The sequence below is a fragment of the Macaca thibetana genome, chromosome 7 (assembly GCF_024542745.1).
Source record: "Macaca thibetana thibetana isolate TM-01 chromosome 7, ASM2454274v1, whole genome shotgun sequence".
In the NCBI taxonomy this organism is placed as follows: domain Eukaryota; kingdom Metazoa; phylum Chordata; class Mammalia; order Primates; family Cercopithecidae; genus Macaca; species Macaca thibetana.
In genome coordinates, this window is record NC_065584.1 from 66650806 (window position 1) to 66676281 (window position 25476).

The 25476-nt window shown below is 33.9% G+C and overlaps 1 long non-coding RNA gene across 1 annotated transcript in view; it reads right to left on the reverse strand.

The window, feature by feature from the left end:
* Positions 1-321: 321 nt before the first annotated feature.
* Positions 322-25476, reverse strand: part of LOC126959625 (uncharacterized) — a 73414-nt gene continuing 48259 nt past the window's right edge. Inside the window, exon 3 of the long non-coding RNA XR_007727587.1 lies at positions 322-586. This is a non-coding gene — a long non-coding RNA (uncharacterized LOC126959625). The remainder of the gene's footprint in view (positions 587-25476) is intronic.

Here is a 25476-nt window from a genome sequence, read left to right on the forward strand (position 1 = left end):
TTTGCAGAAAGGATGTTTTAAGGTACCAGTAAGGATCATTTTTTCCATGCTTTTTCTAATGCTAACTTTGAGTGTTATTGTAAAGTAAGAATTTCAAAACATTTTGTGTTTAAGGGTGGTACTTTAATACCATTATAATGAGATTACTGTCTCTGACTTGCTCTGTGAAAATTCAGGTGAAAGTCATGAGAGAAAAAACACAATATAAATATTACTTAATCAATTCTAGTGGTTCATAATGTATTTTATTTAATTTACCTTCTATGCAATTTGTTTTTATTTATCTTCAATATTTCCTTTCATTGAGAAGCTATGCAGCACAAGAGTAATATTCTATAATCCTAGTCTCATTATGTTTTTATAGAAAAGTCACAAAATAATTTATCCCAAAGGAAAGATCCTTAGTAGTAAATCTTACACAAGGAAAAGCACAATTCTTAGGACTGAAGTTGACATAAATAATGATGAGCAGGCTGAGCATGGTGGCTCATGCCTGTAATCCCAGCACTTTAGGAGGCCAAGGTAGATGGATCACTTGAGCTCAGGAATTTGAGACCAGCAGGGGCAACACGAGGAAACACCATTTCTACAAGAATAAACAAACAAAAATTAACTGGACTTAGTGGTGAATGCCTGTGGTCCCAGCTACTCAAGAGACTGAGGTGGGAGGTTCCCTTGAGTCCAAGAGAGGTCAAAGCTGCAGTGAGCCCTGATGGAGCCACAGAACTCCAGCCTGGGTAACAGTGAAACTTTGCCTCAAAAAAAAAAAAAAAAAAAAAAAAAAAAAAAAAAAAAAAAGATAAGCAATTGGCAATTGTGTGTTTAGTTACATACCAAGTTATTTGAGTAAGCTGGTTTTGTAATTCAAACGATTTAACTTTATAACTAAAAAAATCAAATGATTGTGAGGATATATCGGTTACTCTCTCTTTCACTTTTATTGAGAATTATAGCAAATAAACTGACTAGTGGATTGTTAATGAAATTATCAATTTAAATGAGTGTGTATATTATTTAACATGGTGACAAAATTTATACATTTGAATAATAATAAATTAAATAATTTATTGACTCATACATTTGGTTCTTCACACGATTTACTAAATTTATATGTTACCCCTTTTAATATTACCTTCAGATTACTCGTAATACCTATGACAATGTAAATACTAGGTAAATAGTTGTTATCTTTATTCTTTCATTTGCATTCTATTTTATTGTTTTTTTTTCCCCCTAAGTTTTGATGTGCTGTTGGTTGAATTTGTGAATGCAGAAGCCATAAATATAAAATCCTGAATACCCTATGAAAAAACTCCTAAATTTGATAAGGTAAGTTTAAGGATTCAAAATAAACATAAAAAAGCAGTAGTGTTTCTGTACACCAATAACAGTCCAGATGAAAACTAAATCAAGAAGGCAATCCCATTTACAATAGCTACAAAAAATATTTAGGAATATATTTAACATAGGAGGTGAAACATCTCTATAATAAAAACTATAAAACTGCTGAAATAAACTGTAGATGACACAAACAAATGGAAAAACATCCCATTCTCCTAGAGGAATTAATAATATTAAAATGACCATTCCAATCTACATTTTCAATGCAATTTCTATGAAAATATGTCATTTTCCACACAATTAGAAAAAAAAACTATTCTAAAATTCATATGGAACCATAAAAAAGCCTAAGAGCCAGAGCAATCAAAATTAAAAAACAAAGCTGGAGGCATTCCACTACCAAAAAAAAAGTTGGAACCATCCCACTACCAGACTTATCAAATTAATGGTATCCAAAACAGCATGGTACTCCTATTAGACACACAGAACAATGGAATAGAATATAGAATTCAAAAATAAAGCCACATATTTACAGCCTTCTGATCTTGACCAAATTGACAAGAACATTTACCAGGGAAAAGATAACCTTTTCAACAAATGGTGCTAGCAAAATTGGGTTGCAATATGCAGAAGAATACAACTGGACCCCTATGTCTCACCATCTGTGAAAAATCAACTCAGGATGGATTAAGTTCAATGTAATCAAACTATAAAAATACTAGAAGAAAAACCAAATAAATTTCTTTTGGATGTTGGTCTAGGCAAAGAACTTATGATTAGGACCACAATAGTACAGGCAGCAAAAACAAAAATAGACAAATGAGATTTAATAAAACTAAAAAGCTTCTGCACAGCAAAAGAAATAATCAACATGGTGAACAGACTGCTTTTAGAATGGAAGAAAATATGTACAAACTATGCATCTGATAAGGGACTAATATCCAGAATTTACAAGAACTCAAACAACTCAACAACAAGCACAAACAAATAATACTATTTTTAAAATGGGCAAAGGTCATGAATACACATTTTTCAAAAGAAGATATACAAATGATCAACAGGTATATGAAAAAGTTCTCAATGTCACTAATCATCAGAGAAATGCAAATTAAAACCACATTGAGATATAATCTTACACCAGTCAGAATAGCTCTTATTAGAAAAACAAAAAATAACATGTTTGCAAGGATGTGAAGAAAAGAGAATGCTTATACACTGTTGGTGTGAATGTAAATTAGTAAAACCTCTATAAAAATATAAAGATTTCTCAAAGAATTAAAAATACAAGTACCATTTCATCTAGCAGTCCTATGACTGAGTGTCTACACAAAGGAAAAGAAAACATAGCAAATAGATAACCGTACCATTGTGTTTATTGCTGCACTATTTACAATAACAAAGATATGGAATCAACCTAGGTGTTCATCAATGGATAATAAGTTAAAGAAAAGGTGGTATATATACACAAAGGTATACTATTCAGCCATAAAAAGAATGAAATCACATATTTTGCAGCAACATGAATAGAACTGTAGACCATCAGATTAAACAAGTCAAAGAAAGAAAGTTGAATACCTCATGTTCTTACTTTTAAGTGGGAACTAAATAATGCTTACATGTGGCTGTAGATTGTGGAATGCTAGACAATGGAGACTCAGGAGAATGAGGGTGTGGGAGTGGAGCATGATAAGACATTACTAAATGGATTCAATGTACAGTATTAGGGTTATATGTATACCTTAAAAGTCCTAACCTCACCACTTTACAATCTATGCATATAACAAAATTACACTTGAACCCCATATATTTATATAAATGAACTAAACACTCCAACTAAAACACAGAGAGTAGTAAAATGAATTTTAAAATGCAGTATAGTTCAACCATATTCTATCCATAAGAGGCGTACATTAGATTCATAATCGCAAATAGTTGCCTTTAAGATTTTCTCTTAAGCATTGACTTTGGACAGTCTGGTGGCTATGTGCCTTGGTTGTGTCTGTTTCATATAGTATCTCTCAAGTGTTCTCTGGATTTCTTATATCTGCATGTCTACCTCTCTAGCAAGATTAGAAAAAATTTTCTTCAATTATTACCTCAAGTATGTTTTCCAGGTTGTTTGCTTTTAGTCCTTTTCTCTCAGGAATTCCAGTAATTCATAGGTCTGGTCATTTTGCATAATTCCATATTTCTTGGAGACTGTTTATTTTTAAAAATTCTTCTTAATTTATTCTGTCTGACTGGATTGGTTCAAAACACTGATGTTCACATAGAGGGAAAAACACACACCAGGGCCTTTTTGGAGGGTGGAGCGTGAAAGGAGGGAGAGGATCAAGTAAAACAACTAATGAGTACTAGGCTTAAAACTAGAGTGATAAAATAATCTCTACAGCAAACCCTCATGACACAAGTTTACCTATGTAACAAATGTGTACCTATGCCTCTGGACTTAAAATAAAAGTTAAAAAAAATATTTGGTATTCAAGCTTTGAAATTACTTCTTCTGCTTGGTCCTCTCTATTGATAAAGCTCTTAATTGTACTTTGAGATTCCTTATATGAGTTTTTCAATTTTAGAAGCTCTGGTTAATTTTGTTTTAAGATGCTTATCTTTTCTTTCATTTTCTGGGTTACTTTACAGGTTTCCTTGTGTTGATTTTCAACATTGTCTTGAATCTTGTTGAGCTTCCTTGCTGTCCATGCTTTAAATTATTTGTCATTTCTGAGTTTCCATTTTAGCTAGAGGTCATTGTTGGAGATCTAATGTGATCCTTTGGTAGTGTCAGTACAGTTAGATTTTTCATGGTGCCAGAATTTTTGTGCTGGTTCCTTCTCATGTAGAGACACTGATACTTGTATTTTTTGTAATTATTTTCATGCAGGTAGTTTTTTTGTTCTTTCTTTCTCTATAATATTATTGCTTTCTTTCTTTCCCGTTTCCCCTTCCCCAGGGAGTGTGACTATAGGGATTGCTGGGTACAGCGTTTTGGCAATTCTTCTGGCAGGTTTTATACTGGGCTGTGCAGTGTGACCTACAAGGCAGAAGATGATGCTTATAGGTAATAACTGGGAGCAGGCAATATAGCCAGGTATAAATTTGATCCTTATTTACAGGCATAAGTTCTCTGCTGGCTCAGCCACTGGAATACACAGCCAGAAAAAAAGAATGAAATCAATCATGCCCTTTGCAGCAACATGGATGCAGCTAGAGGCCATTATCCTTAGAGAATTAATGCAGGAACAGAAAACCAAATGCAATATGTTCCCACTTGTAAGTGGGAATTAAACACTACATATTTATGGACATAAAGGTGGCAACGATAGAAACTTGGGACAACTAGTAGGCAGAGGTAGGGATGAGGGCAGTCATTGAAAAACTATTGGGTGTTATGCACAGTACTTGGGTGATGGGATAATTTGTACCACAGACTTCATAATCATGAAATATACCCAGGTAAGAAACCTGCACATGTACCCCTTCAATCTAAAATAAAATTTTAAAAAATCACAAATAGTTTAAAAACAAAAGAATGGAAAAAGATATACCATGTAAATATGACCAACATAGAGCTACAGTGGCTATAACAGTTTTCAGTATTTTAAGACAAAAATTGTTAATATAGACTGAAAATTGTAATGATAAAAGGGTAAATACATCAAGAGGTGTATCAATTATAAACCTATGTGCATCTAACAGAGATCCAAAGCACAGAAAGCAAAATTGACATTATTGAAGGGATTAGCATATATTTTAATAATAATAATTGGATATTTGAAAGCTCACCTTGAAATAATAGCTAGAATAGCACAGAATATCAATACTCAAATAGAAGATTTAAAAAACATGATAAACTACTTAGACCTAAGATATATTTATAGAACATGTCAAACAAACACAGCAGAATATACATCCTTCTCTAATAAATATGAAACATTCTACAGGACAGAACAAAATCCTCCATAAATGTTAAGAATTGATTGCATCAAACTAAAAAGTTTCTTCAAAGTAAACAATGAACAAAGCAAACAGATAACCCGGAGATTAAGGAAACATAATAGCAAACCATATATCTCTGATAAGGGACAAAATTCTAAAATATGTAAGGAACTAAATAATTTAAAAGCAAGAAAACAAATATCCTGATTATAAAATTGGCAAAGAACCTGGCCAGACATTTCTCAAGATAAGACATATGAATGCTCAACAGATACGTTAAAAAATGTTCAACATCTCTAATCATCAAGTAAATGCAATTAAAAATCACTAAGATATTTTATCAAGCGCTTTTGAATGGTAGTTACAAAAAAGACAAAACATAACAAGTGTTGGAGTACCTGAAGCAAATGAAATCCTTATACACTGTTGGGGATGTTAACTAGTACAAGCATTTTGGAAAATAGTATGGAATTTCCTCAAAAACCTAAAAAGAGAATTACTATATGATCTAGCAATTCCATCTCTGGAATATATACAAAAGAATTGAAAATTTTATGTTAAAGATACATCTGTACACTGATGTTATTTGCAGCATTATTTACAATGGCCAAGAATGGAGCAATCTAAGTGTCTATCAATGAGTGAATAAACTTTTTACATGTAGTATATATACACAATGGAAAACTACACAGTTTTTTTTTTTTTAAATGGCATTTTTTCGTTTGTGACATAGATAGAACTGGTAAACTTTATGTTAAGTGAAATAAGCGAGACACGGAGAGATAAAATAATGTATGATCTCACTTCCATGTGGAATCTAAAGATATTGATTTCACAAAGGCAGAGAGTAGAAAGTTATTACCAGAGGTTGTGGTGGTTTGGCAGGGGAATGGGAAGAGAAGATATTGATCAAAGTGTACAAGGTTTCAGTTAGATGGCAGGAATAAATTTTCATGATCAATTGCACTTCATCATGACCACAGTTCATAATAATGTATTTAATGTTTTAAAATAGCTAAAATAATGGATTTTTAATGTTCTTATCACAAAACTATAATAAGTTGGTGAGATAATGGATATGTTAATTAACTTTATTAAATTTTTCTATAATGTATACAAAGATCAAATCCTAAGATTCTATCCCACAAGTATAATTATTGCCAATTAAAAATAAATAAGGAAATATTTTTTGAAATGGTTGAAATTGTAAAATACATTTCACTGACCTGGGTTTAATGGCATTAGAAATCAATAGCAGAAGGAAATATGGAAAATTTAAATACATGTGAAAATAAACCAGACACTTTAAGTAAAACGAGTCAAATAAGAAATCAGAAGACAAATTAAAAAGTACTTTGAGATGAAGGAAAACGAAAGCATAACACACTAAAAATTATGGGAAGAAACTAAAACAACACTTAGAGGAAAAATTTATAGCTGAAAATACATACATTAGAAAGAAAAAATCAAATCCATAATAGAACTTTCCACCTTAGAAAACCAGAATAAGATGACAAATTAAATCCAAAGCAAGCAGAAAAAAGGAAATATTAATAATTTAAGCAGAATTTAAAGAAATTCTAAATAGAAAACCAATAAGAAAATTGGTAATACTAGCAGTTAGTTCTTTTAAAAGATCACTTTAATTGATAAACCTTTAGCTAGAATTATCAAGAAAAAGAGAAAAGACAAATTGCAAAAAATCAAAAATAAAGGGATGATCATTATTACTGACTGCAAAAATAGCTATACAAGGAAATATCATAAACAACTGGATTCCAACAAATTATATAACCTAGATGAAAGGCCTGAAAAGGCCCTAAGCTCCATCTCTGGCTAACCTTGAGGGTTTACCATTATAAAGCTAATATAAGAAAGACTCTGTGGTACTGGCATAAAGATAGACATATAAATCAGTAAAATAGAATTTTATTGCCCATAAATTAACCCATCATTTTATGGTCAATTGAATTTCAACAAGGCTGCCAAGTTAATTCAATGGGGATAAAGTAGTTTTTTAACAAATGGTTCTGGAATAAAACTGGATACCTACATGCAAAACCATGAAGATAGATCTTTGTTTCCCATTATACACAAAAAGTAACTAAAAATGGATCATAAAATTAAATATAAAAATTAAAACTAAAAAATCTCCTACAAGAAAATATTTATGATCTTGGATTAGGCTAAAATTTCTTAGATATAACAACAAAAACATCAGTGGAAAAAAACATAAATTGGACTTCATTATCAAGGAAAAGAAAAAAAGACAAATTACAAAATCAATATTAAAATTAAAACTGTATCTCAATGGACACTATAATGAAAATTTAAAAAGACATTGACAGAATAGGGAAAAATATTTGAAATCACATATCTATAAAAGGTATCTTTATCCAGAAGTTAGAAAGAATATCCATGATTCCATATTAAAGAGACAACCAAATTTAATAATTGGCAAAGAATCTGAATAGATATTCCTCCAAAGAAGATATAGTAAATAATATACAAATAGAAAATATTCTAGAATAGTTTAGTGGTAATAGTTGCACATCTTTGCGAATACACTAAAAACATTGATTTGTACTTGAAAGGTTAAATATTATTGTATGTAAATTACACATCAACAGAAAATCACAGTCTGACTGTCAAAATTTGTATAGATATTATTGGTTTTAGCTAGACTAAAATAAGTACTGAATATTTTTGTTGTTTTTTATTATTATAGCATGAACTCAGGAATTATCCAATGTAAAATGGATAGATACAGGCATTTAAGATTCTGGAAAGAATACATTTGCAAATGAAATAAAAGGAATGATCAGAAGCACAGTCATTATTAATTCCTCTAAAATAATGAGTATATATATCTAAATTGCTAAGCTTAGAACATAATATGTCTATGATCAATTAAACTTAATTATAGGAAGACAAATGATTTTTCTTTAAGCTTACATGTACGTTGTTTCACCCGACCAGTGACATTTATATTGATGCAATGTAAAATATGAACTATTACCTTTCTTGCCTCCGCAAAAATAAATCCAGGGCTGTGATTGGATCCTGGTTAATGAATATAAGCTTGGCCCCTACAGCAAAATCAATAGTTGTTTTTTACTTCTTTGAAATGCATTGATAAAATCTGGATCAATTTTTATTGTTGCTTATATACTTGTTGTTGGAATAGCAACCCAAAAGTGCACATGAAGAAAATCTATTCTCTTTTAGGAAGCAATCCTGGGTTGTCGGTGCTTTCCTTATTTTTCAGGTTTCCAGGTATAATTCCCAAGGAAACATGGTCCTCTGGAGAAATAGGGATTTTTTATCTGTTGAAATTTCTAGTAAGTGTTTCATAAATACAAGACAGAGTACATAAAGTAGTTGATTGAAAGTCTGCTTTCCACTTAAGAATTAAACCCTGGTGTGGAACATATTGTCCAATTTATCACATCAGGAATAAGCCAATTATCCATCCTTTGAGATTCATGGAATTCTCTTAATAGAAATGAATAATTCCTGAGAAGCAGTCTGGAGAACGTTTGAAAAGAACAAACAGACTGACTACTGTGGTGAGAATAGCTCCTATATCCATTGTTCACCCTGGTGAACTCAGTTATGCCCACAGGGTGAAATGGTTTCAACAGAGGCATTCTAGTAATTTGTGGTGAGAACCTGATTTTTAGAAGATTGAAGGTTGGAGTTAATATACAAGAATAATTATATTATAAAATGAACCAGTTGAAGTGAATATTTCCTCTGTAATATTTAACGAAATTTCAATTAGTTATTTATTAGGAGCTTAAGTTGTAGCAGATAAATCTAATCATCAAAAAGATTCAGAGAAACGCACAGGTGAATGATATATTTAAATGTGAGAAAGGATAGGAGGGCCAAGAATGTGGTAATGATATAAATGGAGTAATATTTTGAAAAATCATTTTAGGACAATTGGTAAGGTTCATTTAAATAAAGTTACAAGTTATATGTATAACAAAGTAAGAAGAAAGAAGGATAGTAAGATCTCAAAACAACATTCTATTTCTGTCATTATAGATCGAATCTTTCCATTTTGTGCCAACATTTTACTGATTTGAAGGTCTTGGTTTACTGTCTTTAGCTTGAAGTATATTTACTTCTAAGGGTTCTTAAGTTTAGGATCTCATGGAAAGGAGGGGCCAGCTGAGCTTCCTGGATCGAGTAGGGGCTCAGAAGGCTGTGAAGCTAACTCATTTCCTACATCAGGACTTACTTTGGTCCTGGATGAGTAATATTGAAGATATACGCTTAAAATATTCCTAACACCAGGATTTGTGCATGTGTTTTCTTCCCCAAGAAATCTACAAACAGCAAAAATTTTGCTGTAAATTTCCCTTTGTCCTCTCGCCCTCTCTCTCTTCCCCCTCCCCCAAAACTAAAAGGAATGTTAACTGCCCGTTTTTCTGTGACCAGCGGACCTTATGGATACTCGCAATTCCAATTCCTTGTAAACATACTTTGTAATGTCCTGTGAGATCCTGCCTCCTTTGCCATACCGCTTTAAGGTCATAAAGTAGATAAAACCTAAGATGCAATTCCGATTTTCCTCAAAATCTAAGACATGTCACAAAATAATTTACTACCTTCCTCACTCTGGTAACACCTTCCCGCGGCAAGTATTTCCCGCCTTAAAGAGTATAAAAGGCAATCACTGAAAACCAACAGTAGCTACCCATTCAGGACCCCTTCCACACTGTGGAAGCTTTGTAGTTTCACTCTACTCAATAAAGCCTACAACTTTTTCTTTCTATTGGTCCACGTCTCTATCACTCGCCAAGGTCACCTGCCACACCAATTCTTTGGTGTGGCTAGGCAAGAACCTTAGGTGTTACATTTTGGTGAGCCACCCAAGAGTCTCCAGGAAAGGCATCTAGATTGTCACACGGTGAGTATGATTGGACTTCTTTCGCTTGCTGTTCTGTTCTGTCCTTCCTCAGAATTCGGAGGCTAAACTGGGCTCCTGTCAGCCCCTTACAGGCAATTAGCACAGCTGCGGGACTAAAGACATGGGTGTCAGGCTGTCTGGAAAAGGGCTGTCTAAGAAACCCCTGACCCTTCCGCGTTGGGAGTGTCGGTTGGCCTGGAACTACTTTCAACTCTTTCACTTTCCGTGGTGGTCCCGAATTGCACCTGGGAGTGCTCAGTGGACGTCTTAGTCTCCCAGATATCCTGGTTGAGACCATGGACCCACCAGAGGCTCCCCCTGCACGGGTTACTGAGCATGAGACAGCCACATCTTCTGACTCCTGCCTCCTGGGTCCTAATGTCCGCCAGCTAGACTTCTTTGCTTATCTTGCAAGCAAGGTTATTTCCACTAGGCAGGATCAAGATTTCCTATTTAGAAGTCTTAAATTCTTGGGGTGGCACCCAGAAGATCCCTGTTCATGGTGCCCTCTAGGGTTTAGGCAGGTGTAACCACTTGATGGCTCTTTTGAAGGGCCAGTCCCCACCATAGTGTATGATCCCCCACATCAGGACAATTTAAAGACAGGTCTGTAATTTTCATGTGAATAGTAGAAGCCTTAGGGTATTTCCTCCATTGCTCCCCAGATAAACTTTCCCCTTCCTTGGGGCCCCTCAAGTACAATCTGTGGTGCATAGGCACAGGTCTTAGAGCCGTTGAATTGTTGTCTCAACCATTCAATAATTGGTATTGGAGGGAAGAAAATATAGTTAGTTGGGACACAGGATACTGGTACTACTTTGAGAGGAGGGCTTATTCCTTTGATGGCAAGTGGGGACAGAAGGCTAAAGTACAGCAGCTGTTCTCTCAGCCCTGGCCTAGAGGACATTCACCACTTATTACTAAGCCTCCTGTCACTAATTCAGAGATTTCTCATTGAAGGTTATGACCAGGCCCACGTAAATTGGGCCTTAGCATGTAAGCATCAGTGGTGCCCCCGACCAAGGCCTTGCCACCCTGGAACAGGTAGGACCCGTTGGCAGAAGGACCATTTAGAATTACATATTTAATCAGGGATCTCAGGGCTAGGTCTTCTGTAATCATCAAGGGTATGTTTCTTTTTGTGCATTACAATACCAGCTCCCAGCTACACAGGATAATATCCAGGTTCAAAAATTATTGTCTAACTGGATACCAGGTGATATGGTCTGGCTCTGTGTCCCCACCCAAATCTCATGTCGAATTGTAATCCCCACCTGTTGAAGGAGGGGCCTGGTGGGAGGTGATGGATTTATGGGGACAAATTTCCCCATGCTGTTCTTGTCATAGTGAGTTCTCATGAGATCTGATGGTGTAGCACTTCCCGTTTCTCTCTCCTGCTCCGTGATAGTATGACGTGCTTGCTTTCCCCTTCACTTTCCGCCATGACTGTACGTTTCCTGAGGCTTCCCATCCATGATCTGTACAACCTGCAGAACTGAGAGTCAATTAAACCTCTTTTCTTCATAAATTATCCAGTCTCAGGTAGTTCTTTATAGCAGTGTGCAAATAGACTAATATATCAGCCTAAACTTTCAATTCAGACTTTAAGCTACCTCCTCATTTCTGGCAACTGACATGAACACAGGTGTGTGTATGCGTATACATGTTTCACATCTATTTACATAGATCCTTGTTTGCAGCAGGTAGAGTCTTTGCATCAACTTAGTGTGTGCTATTGTTTAAATTCTTCACCATGTCAGTCTCTAACACCACACTAGATTCAGATCACATCATGGTACTAGGCACACAGCAAAAATTCACTTTCTACTTACTGAAGAAATGGTTTAATAAAAACTAAGAGAGATTTGAAAACAGAATTAAAAGCATATTAGGTTTACAGCCTCACTGATATAATTTATATACTTAATGATTTTGTTAAACATAATGATTTAGTAACAATGACTTGCCACCTAAATCTTCAAATAATTAAATATTATCTCTATCTCAAAATATTTTATCATATTCTATTTAATTCAGTTATACATAATTAAGTACTGATATGTTGATTTATCATCACATTTAGTTTTCTAGCTACTATCTGTGATTCCAAAATAAATTGCTCTTCACATACTATGCTTTTTTTCCCTGTGAAATAAAACAACTTCAATGTAGATATAAAAAGCAGTACATTATGAAATGTATAGTTATTTAGGGGAGATGTCCCAGAACTTAACAGATGAACTCACAAGATATTTAGAGCTTCTGAAGACTTGTCAATTGCTTCAAAACATCCACATCCCCTCAGTATTATCCTACATGAGGAGTTCTCAAACTTGAGCATGCATTAGAATCACGTGGAGGATCTTGTTAAAACACAGATTACAAGACCTCATTTTCAGAGCCTTTGATTCTATAGGTCTGGAGTGGGAATGGGAATTTCCATTTTTAAAAAATTCTGAGGTGCTGCTGCTGCTCCTCAAACCCCACTTTGAGAAACACTGACCTACATGATAAGGTAATTTCTTTCCTTTTCCATTTACCAAATAAAACATAATTGCTTTTCATTACATAGTTTCTATTCTGGGGAGAGGGATGTGTGATATTTTAACTCAAGAAAATTCTCTGAAGGTTTAAATTTCTGACCTAATGAAGCGTCCAGCAAAACAGACATAACAACCATTTCAGATGGTTGAGATTTGAATACGATTGGAGTTAATAATAAATCTTTATGGATTATGAATGGGACAATTTTATTTGAATACAGTGACATTTATCCTGAGAAAGTACTTCACAAGACTTACAAGAAATACAGAGATTTTGGGGAGATTTAAACTTTATTATTTTTTTTACTAGTAGACAACATATGGTTGGTTGTCTTTTTCTTTTCTTTATTATTATACTTTAAGTTCTGGGGTACGTGTGCAGAGTGTGCAATTTTGGTACATAGATACATACGTGACATGGTGATTTGCTGCACTCATTAACCTGTCACCTATATTACATATCTCCCCTAATGCTATCACTCCCCTAGCCCCCCATCCCCTAACAGTCGCTGGTGTGTGATGTTCCCCTCCCTGTGTCCATGTGTTCTCCTTGTTCAGTTCTCAATTATGAGTGAGAAAATGTGCTGTTTGGTTTTCTGTTCTTGTGATAGTTTGCTGAGAGTAATGGTTTTTCAGCTTCATCCATGTCCCTGCCAAGGACATGAACTCAACTTTTTATGGCTGCATAGTATTCCACGGTGTATGTGTGCCCCATTTTCTTTATCCAGTCTATCATTGATGGACATTTGGGTTGGTTCCAAGTCTTCGCTACTGTGAATAGTGCCGCAATAAACATACGTGTCCATGTGTCTTTATAGTATAATGGTTTATAATCCTTTGGGTGTATAGCTAATAATGGGATTGCTGGATTAAATGGTATTTCTAGTTCTAGATCCTTGAGGAATCTCCACACTGTCTTCCACAATGCTTGAACTAATTTACACTCCCAACAACAGTGTAAAAGCATTCCTATTTCTCCACATCCTCTCCAGCATCTGTTGTTTCCTGACTTTGTAATGATCGCCATTCTAACTGGCATGAGATTGTATCGCATTGTGATTTTGATTTTCCTTTCCCTAATGACCAGTGAGGATGATAATTTTTTCATGTTTGTTGGCTGCATAAATGTCTTCTTTTGAGAAATGTCTGTTCATATCCTTTGCCCACCTTTTGATGGGGTTGTTTTTTTTCTTGTAAATGTGTTTATGTACTTTGTAGATTCTGGATACTAGCCCTTTGTCAGATGGATAGATTGCAAAAATTCTCTCCTGTTCTGTAGATTACCTGTTCACTGTGATAATAGTTTCTTTTGCTGTGCAAAAACTCTTTAGTTTAATTAGATCCCATTTGTCAATTTTGGCTTTTGTTGCCATTGCTTTTGGTGTTTTAGACATGAAGTCTTTGCTCATGCCTGTGTCCTGAATGGTATTGCCCAGGTATTCTTCTAGGATTTGTATGGTTTGTCTTATGTTTAAGTCTTTAGCCCATCTCGAATTGATTTTTGCATGAGGTGTACGGAAGAGGTCCAGTTTTAGTGGTTAGTCACTTTTCCCAACACCATTGTTGGATACTGTGCTTTTTTATTAATAGTTCTTTTATTTTTATCATATATTATATAATGAAACTATATATTATAACTATATATTAAACAATACGTATATATTGTATTTGTTGTAAATAGTTTCCCAGTCAACTTGCTATTTTTATTTTTTCATTTAAGTTTTACATATGATCAGTTGTACTCTTTTGATTACCTTTCTATGCGTTTTGTGAAATGTAGAGAGCAATTTAACCACCAGACAATCAAGATACAGACTAGTTCCATCACCTAAAGGAATTTCTTCCTATTTTACTTGTCATCAGTCCCACATCTTATACCAATGCCTGGCAAAATCTAATCTATTTTTCTTTACTATAGTGCTCCCTCCAATAACTTTTTTTGTTACTTTTTAATTATATCAAGACTAAAGAAAATATATGGAAATAGTACAGAGAGCTTCCATATATCTCTTACCCAGCTTTCACCAAACGTAACATCTTACATAATGTTTTACAATTATCAGAAACATTATCTACTTTAAAGTCTCTATTGGAATTTCACCAGATTTCCACTACTGTCTTTTTTTAATCTTTCAGGATCCTATTCAGAATTCCACAATGTATGCTTGCTTTCCTTTTCCTAAGCCTTTTGCAATCTGTGATAGTTTTTGAGCATGTCCTTGTCTTTCATTCTCTGACACTTTTGAAGCACACTGGTTACTGTGTTGAATGTCCCTCCAATTAGATTTTTCAAATGTTTCCACACTATTAGACTAAGGTTATGCGTTTTTGTAAAGGGTCCCAGAAAAATGAGGTGTCCTTTTTAGTACATCATTGTTATTTTCATTGTGTTAATATGCCTCACTACTAACGACATTGATTTAAATTAATTAAGAAGATTTCTTCCAAGATTGTCTACTTTAAAGTTATTGTCTTTCCTCTGCAAATAAATATCTTGGGACAGATATTTTGAGGTTATGAAAACTCTGTTTTCTTGTTTTCCTTTCACTTATGTTTATTTTGTTTGAAAAACCCTAGTTTAAACCTTTTATGTATAATTTAACTTAAAGTTTATTCTGACATCTGTCTCTGGATATATGCATAGAAAAGACATATCCACATTTCTCTGAGTTAAATTTCATATTAGTTCATCTTTCAGATTTTATGGCTTGACATTTTTGAAAAGTTTCAAATAGAATTTTGCATTTAGTATATTTCTTGGAAAAATGTAATGTAAGTTCAGATGAGCTAACCAGTTGACCAAATCAAAAATTTCATGAGATTTTTAAAAGAAATAAAACACAGAAAAAAATCAATCTCCATTTAAATTTAACATTAGTTCAAACTAAAGAACTAACCTCAAGTTATGGTCTATAATTTTCTAAACATCAATTACTATATATGGGTGTTTGTATGTTTTCAGAATAACAGGTGAATTTGTTTTTAATTAAAACTGTGCATAAATTTTATACAATGCATCATTTTTAATATTCATAGAGTTAATAGTAGAAATATTTAAAAGTAGGTAGAATTTTTAATAAATAACTCTTAATAGGTTTCCTGGGAAAAGTTTCCAGACCCAGCTTCTATTTGTATTAGTGAATGCCTTTCTATTAATTGCTCTCTATTTGTCTTGGATAATTTTGGACTGTTTTAATTATTTTGCTTGTTCAAAGTGAAGTTATTTTCACCTTCTCTTAGGTTACAACTTTACAACTTATGTTATTTTATATCTTTAAGTATTTTACCTTCTACTTGCCTCTGCCCTCCCCAATACTTGAATGAAGCTAGAACTCATTAGCTGTGATAAAACCAATTAAAATAACACAAGTATGTAATAACACTGTTCAGGTAATAGTAGATCATATTCTCCCCCTACTCATTTGCCCACTTAATAAAATAATCAGATTCCTCTCAAATAATTTTTGAAAATATACATTTTTTGCCTTGTGTAGTTACTCTACATAAATTCTACTTTATGAAATAGAGACAAAACAAACTTGAGTCACTTACTTTATTCATATTATGTTTCAATAGCTTTAATTTTCTGTCTTCCAGTTTTGATTTTCTATGTCTTACAGCTTTAGTTTTGCTTATTTTTTCGTCAGAATATTAGTAATTGCCATGCTTTTTCCAATGAACTAAATGTAGAAATTAGTTTCAAGTTTCTTTGGCATTATGATTTTTCATTGTACAGAATTTGAATCTTCAAAGAATCAGAGTTATAATTAACTGATTGTTTTTATGCAAAAAATTATAAATTTTTTTAGCTTATGTTTTTTTCTTTCTAAAGTCATTTCCATTGTGTTATTTTTTAAATAAAATTGGAATCTTTTCCAACTACCTCTACTAATTATAAAAATGTCAAATTTGTTTACCTATCTATGTAATGATATTCATGCCCATTTCCACATGTTTTGTGTGATAATCTCTTTTTGAGTAAAAGTTTATATGCAAGTCATATTCTTATTTGTCACATTCTTGTAAATCACATTTTAACTTTGTAATATGACATCTGTAAAATTATTTCTACATATGATTTAATGATTTTTACCTGTCTACTACTGCAAGCATTGTTGAGTGAAGTGTTCAAGACAGTAAGAAATGCAGTACCAGTCCTTATTATTCAGCAGCCAATGAGTAACAAACTAAAAGGAAGATTTATTTTGTGATTTTGCATTTGTGGGCATCTATACATTTAGGATCTGCATACTTTTCTGAGTTTGAAATAGTCTAAATCTAAGAGAGTGAAGTGTTTACTCTTAGATGTGTGTATGATATATGTAAAAACTGGGCATTAAATCCTTTTGATAATGCCATATGGAATAGCCTTTACTACATATGCTCTTTAGTTTTAGGAGAGATCTTCATGATATATAGCAGATGATCTATGGCCTAGTGTTTTTAGACTTACATGTGGTATTAGCACACATCAGTGATTTTCTGTTTGTCATGATATAATTGATCACATAAAAATGAATCTTAACAGTGGGAGGGGTGATTAAGAATGATACATTTCTTAATGGGTACAATGCACACTATCTAGTGATGGTCACACTAAAATCCCACACTTTACTATGACTCACTCGATCCATGTAATAAAACTGCACTTATAAACCTTAAATTTTACACAAGTAAAAAATAATTAAAATTACTCTCACAAATCTATGTTTGACAAATGATTCATGACTTTAGTTTTAGAAACTCTATTTTCCTCTCATTAGTAATAATTCCAAAATACATTACCTAGGATAGCTATATTCTCAGAATGAAATTAAAGGAATAATTAAGTTAGAGTAGGTCCTAATCTAGATAAAGAGAAAATGAAAGAAAGGAAAAGAATGACAATATACTCCCTTAGCCATTATCTATCTAATTAAGATACATTTGAATAATTTTTTTCTAGTTTTCAAACTGCCTTCTAGATAGTTACCCAAATAAAATACTAACATTTGCCAATGGATGCATTCAAGAAGCATAGCATCAATGCTTCTATAAAGTAGTCACACATTTTATTTGAAAATGAAAAATTTCACAATTTAAAATTATGTTAGTTTTATGTTAAAGAGATGAGTTCACGCTTGTAACATAAAAGAAGGGAAAGCAGCATAGCCTAACAGTCGGTGAAGAGGTGCTTTAGATACAAAAGCCCAAGGTAGAACCAATAGCCAGGGATTTATCTGAGATGGTGTTAGACATGGAGAAAGAAAGGTGCTGCCATTAACAAAGTGATGTCACGGTAGAATTTTTTTCCAAAAGTAGGGGAGAAGGTATGGAATGATTTGGATATTAGATACAGCAGGGTAGGAACAGCAAGGGTTGGGTAGGTGGAGTTTTGAGGCTATAGAAGATCAGGTTTCTATTAGGAGATTAAGTAAAGACGAGGTGGATTGGTTGGTTGGGGCTGGGTCATGCTGGACCTGCACATCCAGATAGGGATTTCAATATTATTTTTAAGACGGATGCCATGGACTGAACGTTGTTTTCCTTAATTCATATGTGGAAGCCCTATTCCCCAGTGTGATGGTATTTGTTATTGGGGCCTTTGAGAGTTAACTTGGTAATGAAGATGAAAGTGGAGGCGTCAGAATGGGATTAGTGTCCTTCTAAGAAGAGACACTAGAGATCTTACTTCTTTTTTCCCACCATGTGAAGATACAGCAGATAGTCCCTCTAGAAGACAGGAAGCGGGCTCTCACCAGACATTACATCTGCTGGAGACTTGGACTCCCCAGCATCCAGAACTGTGAGAAACAAATGTTTGTTGTTTAAGGCACCTAGTCTATAGTATTTGGCATAGCTGCTCATATTGACTAAGACGGTAGTGGAGAGCCATATTAAAGGTTTAGTGGCATACGGTGACATTATAAAAACTGCTTTTCAGAAGCTTACTACAGCCACAGTTCAGACAATAACTAGAAGAGAAACAGAACTCGAGAATTTCCACTGTGACAAATGAATGTTCTAATGTACACATACATCCAACTCTTATATTACAAATAAACTCGTTTTAGTAAGATTGCATATATTTAAACAAAGACTAGTAAGTGCAAAAGTTGCCCAGAATTTGTATGTGCAGTCCAATTAATAGGAGTAAATTATTAAGAAACTTAAGTTGCTAAAATGCTGCACTTTAGAAACATAAATAGGACTAAATAAAATGCATAAAACATCTATGTTTTTCTGCAACTTCTGTGTTTTTCCACCAAAATCCATAAAAATATAAAACCATTTAATTACTATGAGACAAAAAAGAAACTGCTGATATGATTGAAACACAGTAATCTGGCACTAGACATTTCCCCAGAGTAATATACATATAGCACAAGGGTTGCTGTTGTTGTTTTTGATTTTTAGTAAAAATTGGCGGGAAGCAAGCCTACTTACCAAAAAAAGATTGAAGATATAACTTTGACATTAACTCATTATGAAATTTCAAAACATTACTATTGCAAAATCTCACAAATTCAAGGATAAAACAGATATCACATTTTTATAAAACAAAATTCAAAGGAATAAATCACACCTAGTATCATAGTTCTCATAAATTTTTATAAAGATTTCAATTTTTAAAATCTAGACTTTGATGTTTAGCCAAACTTTCAATCTAACCTAAATGGAAGTTAAATAAAATTTCAGATTAGCAGATCTCACAAAGTTTAATTCACCTCGAGACACTCCTTCTAAAGAAGTTACTTGAGAATAAACTTCAGAAAATCAAGACAGTAACTTAATACATATGAACACTCGACCAAAGAGTATTACATCTAATTTACAAATATAAAAAGCAGTTTACCTGAGATGGTAGCTTTAGTGCAGAGCTAGAAAATAATCATGAAAAATGACAGAGAAGGATGAGAGTAGGGAAATCTCAGTTTGGTTTTATTCAAGAAAGAAGAGAATTTCACAGAATAAATATTACATCTGATATATTTAAATAACTTAAAGGATAAAATTTGATAACGAAAAAAATTTTAAAAAGAAACTTACACAATTCAGGAGATATAGCTGTCACATTTAACTTGAATATGTAGTTGTGTTATATTGAATTATTTGTCTAATATTTATTATTTACTCCAGTCATATAGTAGCATACATTAACATAATTGCTATACCTTTAGTAAGGTCAAAGTGTATTTCGTAACCTCTTGACTTTAGAGTTTGCCAAGTGATTTGCTTTGACCAATACAAAGTTAGCAGATATATTAAAGGCAAAACTTTAAAATATGCATGCATGGTTGGGCTTCTCGTCTCACATTTCTTCCAACTATATAAAGCAAACCTTTCTTGGATAACTGTGTTTTAGAGGGAGATATATGTGGAACAGATCACATCTGAACTTGACACCTGAAGAGAGCCTAGCTGAGCCTACTCTTGCAGGCTATACCCCACAATATCACTGCATTAATGTGTTCATTAGAGATCTTCATTAATGGGTTCATCCTAGGTGTTCATTTAACATCAGCTAATATGCTGATTAATGAGTAAGGAATACATACTCACTTTTGCATTGTGTTGAAATTTTGTGGTTGCTTGTCATATAAAATAACTATCTGATATAACTAACAGTGAGCATTATATTCATATAAACATACGATCAGTGCTTTATATTCCTTTGTGCTTTTAGAACTCATTTTTGTTTGTTTCTTCTTTTCTTTTGAGGAGGAGTCTCCTTCTGTTGCCCAGGCTGGAGTGCAGTGGTGCGATCGCAGCTCACTGCAACCTCTGCTTCCTGGGTTCAAGAGATTCTCCTGCCTCAGCCTCCAGAGTAGCTGGGATTACAGGTGCGCACCACCACTCCCGGCTAATTATTTTTGTATTTTAGTACAGATGGGTTTTCGCCATGTTGCCCAGGCTGATCTTGAACTCCTCAGCTCAAGACCTCAGCTCAAACAATCCACCCACGGTCGGCCTCCCAAAGTGCTGGGATTATAGGCCTGAGCCACTGTGCCCGGCCTAGAACTTGTTTTAAAAGAAAGGTTAGTGTATTTATTTGTGATCGTAGAATACAATGTTAATATATTCAAAGTTGATACCATAAAGTATAGATGAGAAAAGCTGGGAATCTGAGGAGTGAAGAATAGATATGAAGTGCACTAGAAGACAAATATGCAAAATCAAGAGAGAGTGTCCTACAAATATTAGAAAACAAATGAATGTTTATAAGCCCTTCCATATTTTATAAGGTTATTGAAAGAAATGATTATAAAAGATATTTGAGAATATGATCCTGAAAATAACAGTAATCCATGGGGACAATATATAAAGAACAAGCAAATTCATTGATATACTTTCAAAGAATTATAAAAAGAAATTCCTTTTTGATTAGAGAATAAAGGACAATACAAAAATAATGTCTTTCTTTGCTGAGAATATATGCATTTTAAGGAAAGAAGAGCACAGATATGACATATGTCAAAAAGGTAGTTTACATGCGATAGAATATGCACATTGACATATAGAAGATAATATATTATCTCTGAAATTATTTATTTCTGATTGTAAATTGTTCCACACCAAATACTGATGTCTTTCTTAAGATGTAACTAGCTTCTTTTGTCCTCCTTAACCACACACATCTTGCAGATTTTTCAGGTTTAATGCAATGATATTGTGGAGATTATAGCTTTTTATTTTAATTAGAAGCCAAAAAATATCTTCTGAAAAGTAATTAATGTTTTAGAATATAGGCAACATAGTTCGAAAATTTAATTTATCCATAAATATTAACAACAAAACCAAAATGCAATTAGGTCACATATGGCTCCAATTGTTTTTAAAGGAACTTTATATTTGAGTAGAACTAATGATAAGTATCTCTATTCAGCAAGCTGGCCTGGGTTGGGTTTCATACACACTTGAAGAAGAAGATAGCTTTCCGCTGCTATCAGCATGCCACTGTTATATTGATTACCATTCAAAACACTGCCATGAAACTATGGATATTTTTCTACCAGCCTATCATCTTGGGTATCATTGGTGGCAAAGTCATTATTAAAGTTCTATTTTCTTTCATTATATCATATAAATTGGTATGGTGATTATAAGAAACCCAAAGATCTCAAAGTTTTCGACAGAGCAAATGACAAACTTTCAAAACCCTTACATTAAAAAATGAGCAGTTTGGTTGAAGAGCTTCTTTTGAAAAATTACCAAATATAAAAAGCCAGCATTCATCTACAGTAATTAAGGAAAGATGGTATCAGGAGGACAGATAGCATCCAGACAAGGATAAAACCTTCACAAAATCACATGATGGGACTTGGTACTTTGCTATTTCAGTTTCAAAGAATAAACTGATCCAGTTCTCCAAATATATATGGAAATTTGCAAGAAGAAAAAAGCATCATCTCTAAGTGATGAAATGAACCTGTCAAGCTATTATTACTACGGTTAGTTGTTTTACTGCAACAGATTTATAAACATTCCACAAATAATACAAATAATTTGTGATTATATGAAACATATGTCACTTCCCCATATATGTATCTTTTATCCATTTCCTTCACTTTGTATATCTTTAAAACATACGACAACTTTGTAGAGAATATGAATATATAAGGCCTGGTATTAAAAACATATAATGCATATATACTTAATCAAAACAGAAACAAAAAAGTCAGGGAATTCTGGTTTATTTTATTTATTTATTTATTTATTTATTTATTTATTTATTTATACTTTAAGTTCTAGGGTACATGTGCACAACGTGCACGTTTGTTGCATATATATACACGTGCCATGTTGGTGTGCTGCACCCATTAACTCATCATTTACATTAGGTATATCTCCTAATGCTATCCCTCCCCCCTACCCTGTCCCCACAATAGGACCCCCTGTGTGATGCTCCCCTTCCTGTGTCCAGGTGATCTCATCGTTCAATTCCCACCTATGAGTGAGAACATGCGGTATTTGGTTTTTTGTTATTGCGATAGTTTGCTGAGAATGATGGTTTCCAGCTGTATCTTTATTTAAGATGGAGTCTAGCTCTGTCGCCCAGGCTGCAGTGCAGTGGCGCGATCTCCCCTCATGGCAAGCTTCGCCTCCCGGGTTCAAGCCATTCTCCTGCCTCAGCCTCCCTAGTAGCTGGGACTACAGGCTCCTGCCACCACGCCCGGTTAATTTTTTTGATTTTTTTTTTTTTTTTTTTTTTTTTAATTAGAGACAGGGTTTCACTGTGCCCGGCCAAAAGTCAGGGAATTCTAAGCAGAGATGGAGTCCATAAAGCCAGTGGCCTGTCTGGGTAAAAAATGCCAAAGTCAACTGGGTGCGGTGGCTCACACCTGTAATCCTAACACTTTGGGAGGCCGAGGTGGGCGGATCACGAGGTCAGGAGATTGAGACCATCCTGGCAAACATGGGAAATCCCGTTTCTACTAAAAAAAAAAAAAAAAAAAAAAAAAAAAAATTAGCCGGTCGTGGTGGCGGGCGCCTGTAGTCCCAGCTAATCTGGAGGCTGAGGCAGGAGAATGGCGTGAACCCGGGAGGCGGAGCTTGCAGTGAGCAGAGATTGTGTCACTGCACTCCAGCCTGGGCAACAGAGTGAGACTCCATCACGATCACACACACACACACACACACACACACACACACACACACACATGCCAAGGTCATGAACACAATAAGAAAAAGCTAAGGAACTATTCCAGACTGAGGAAGACTGATGCGATGTGTCCAGTAAATGAAATGCGTAATTCTGGATGGATCTTGAGCTTATAAAATGAAAGAGTCGGATCATTGGTAAAATATTAACATCTCTAAATAGATGGTAGAATTTTACCAATGAAAATGTCCTGATTTTTATGGTTGTACTATTGTGATGTTAGACTGTGATTGCTCTCAGGAAATAAAAACCGAAATAGCAAGCAGTAAATTGGCCTCATACCCGCAACACAAATGTGTCAGGAAAATGTTTTGTATTTATATATTTTTGTATCTATTTGTGTGTATATAGAGATATGCATGTATATATTTCTATGTTGACAGAGTATGATTAGATGAACGTGATTAAATATTAACAGAAAAACCTGATGAGAGCACATGTGATATCTTACTACTCTTTTTATAACTTTTTAAAGCTTTAAAAATATTTTAAATTAAAATCTGAAAACAAAACAATTCCATTGGAAACCAAGAAAACTGCTACATTTAGAAATATAAATAGGGAAAGAACTTGTCAATTTATAATCTGAGATGTCTATCTTGTTATATACTCAGAGTAAAAAGAAACTAAAGAGGAGGAGAAGAGGTTGGAGAAAGCAATTTCTTAAAATTTCTCTAGTTTTAAAACTGAGCAATTCACTCAAAGCCATTGAACAGAAGAATCATTTTTTTCATTCATTTTCTTTTCTTTTCCTGTCTTTCATTTTTCCTTCCTTTCCTTTCTCCTTCCTTCCTTCCTTCCCTCCCTCCTTCCTTCTTTCCTTTCTCTCTTTTCTTTCTTTCTTCTCTTTCTTTCTTGTTTTTTTTTTTTTTTTTTTTTTTTTTTTTTTTTTACAAATTACTAATAAAACATCAAATCCACTATATGTTAGGTCCTTTTCTCAGTACCAGAGACATAAACTGAAGGCAGAATAAATATTGAGGGGGAAAATATTGTATAAATCAACCCTTAAAAGAAGGTATCATTAGAAAATCTATAATATATGGTCCACTAAGAGTAATCATAACAACAGAACTTAACTCTGACTCTGAAATACATTAATTCAGTCTCCTGCCTAAATTTAGAATAGAAGAAAATTTTTGCTATAATCAGGCGTTATAAACATTTACCTCAATCTTTACTGTCTTACACTAGATGTTTGATATTTAAAAAATATGAAGCATATAAATAGATAACAAAAATAACAAATCTGCAATATGCAAAGCAATAATCAGACTCAAATTTGAGAAAGAAGTTAGAAGTAGGATTGGAGGAAATTTGTGATACATACAATTAAGTTGCTTTTAATGGAGAATGTGTACCATATGCAAGATGGGAAAGAAGATTTCAGCCGATAAATTAACACTACAAAGAATAATGTATTAGGAATATAATAAGTAGAAAGCAAATTTTAGAGATGAAGAGGGCTTCCAATAGACACTTCTGGTGGTTCAACACAGTCAAGAAAAGAAATAAATATTTATTCAAGAAAATCCAGTGAGTCTTCATGAGATTGTCAAGGGTCTGTGGCACTTGAGCCACAACCCAATACCTCCATTCATCCCCCAGCTTAACATGATGGCTGCTCCATCAAATGGATGTGTCTAAGAAGACGAGTGTCCCTCTCCCTTCAGCCACCAGTTAAAAGCAAAGGAAAGGCAGACCTCCAGCATTCCCCATTTCCACAGTCCCATGACAGTGTTGCTGAAATTAAAATCCATGTAATTGTGGCTGAGATGGCAGGAATTCTCTTTTTCCATCCAGCATTAACTTACAGGCTGTCTACCATAGGAACAGCAGGTCTGGAATACTGGGGCTCCTAATACATTCATTTTAGCATGCAAGTAGAGCCAGATTTCCATGCAGCAAGGGGACAGCAGAGAAGAACAGAGGCTACTATCCCTGTCTAACACCTTGCTTTTTTAATGCAGGATTGTCACTTTGAGAAATGGGTCATGGTCCCTGTCCACATCTCTGAAGCAGTATCAAACTTATTTTGCTTACAAGAATAAGCAGTCATAAGAACAGAGGACTCTGAACAACATCAAAATGTC